Source organism: Pteropus alecto, unplaced genomic scaffold (genome assembly GCF_000325575.1).
Source record: "Pteropus alecto unplaced genomic scaffold, ASM32557v1 scaffold5419, whole genome shotgun sequence".
Taxonomy (NCBI): Eukaryota; Metazoa; Chordata; class Mammalia; order Chiroptera; family Pteropodidae; genus Pteropus; species Pteropus alecto.
Window position 1 is genome coordinate 150 of NW_006442631.1, and position 1197 is coordinate 1346.

Consider the following 1197-nt stretch of genomic DNA (forward strand, 5'->3'; position numbering starts at 1 on the left):
TCTCTCTTAATTCACATTTCTAGTTGCTCAATTACAAATTATTTTTAAATATTTCCATTTCTTAAATCGTTGATTAGATTTCATATATCAGTAAATATATATTATGTATTTGGTAGACGTCAATTCGAGGTACTTTTTATTGGCATGACGGTGGGATCTTTAAAAGATAAGCTTTTAAGTTGTATTTGCCATGATGTTACAGACTTTCTTTCAATATAGAAATATCTATCTACTCTGATGATTGAAAGATTGAATTTATTACAGGAAATACAAACATATGCACACATATACCCATATATAATCTTCTAAATAAGATAAAATAAAATTGGACAGGAAAATAAGTTAGCTGGGTATTAACACTTTCTTTTGAAGACTGTGCTCAAGTCTATTCTACTTCCTAACATTTTAAACATTGGAAAGTTTTCTTAACAGCTTGAAGTTTTGCTCACTTCATCTGCAAAATGTATAATATAATAAGGGTTCTTCAAAGACTGATGTAGAAAATAAACTGAAAACTGAAATGGAAAAGTATAATACAGAACTTGGTGTGTGATGCATTCTCTATGCAGACAGAATCTCCATACATGTGGACACTGAATGTGTTTTATTTCACCTTGTTTTCCTTCTGTATTGAGATACGGAAAGTCTGTACTTTCATGCTCTTCTAGGATCGCAATCAGACAATAATTGCAATAAGCCAACACAATTCATATGAAATCATAAAAAAGAAGTTAGATTTTCCTATTCATTGTTCTATTTGCTGGAACATTTCCTGAAACATTGTACAAAGGATTTTAGTTTCTTCTCATTAATTTCACTCAAGAACAGAGCTGAGTGCTCACTTTGGCAGCACACATACTAAAATTGGAACGATACAGAGAAGATTAGCATGGCTCCTGCACAAGGATAGCACGCAAATTCGTGAAGTGTTCCATATGTTTTTATGATTCACATATACAATGGAATAGTACTCAACCATTAAAAAAATGAAATCTTAGCCATTTGCAACAACCTGGGTGGACCTAGAGGTTATTACGCTGAGTGAAATAAGTCAGACAGAGAAAGATAAATACCATATGATTTCACTTATATGCAGAATCTAAGGAACAAAAAGAATAAATAAATCAGAAACAGATTCACAAATACAGAGGACAATTTGATGATGGCCAGAGTGGTGGGGTTTGGGGAGCTGGGAGA

The 1197-nt window shown here is 32.5% G+C and overlaps 1 non-coding gene across 1 annotated transcript; it reads left to right on the plus strand.

Moving 5' to 3' along the window:
• The first annotated feature begins 834 nt into the window (after positions 1-834).
• Positions 835-941, plus strand: LOC112471819. Its single transcript, XR_003043421.1, has one exon. It is a non-coding gene; the product is annotated as a U6 spliceosomal RNA (small nuclear RNA).
• Positions 942-1197: the final 256 nt, after the last annotated feature.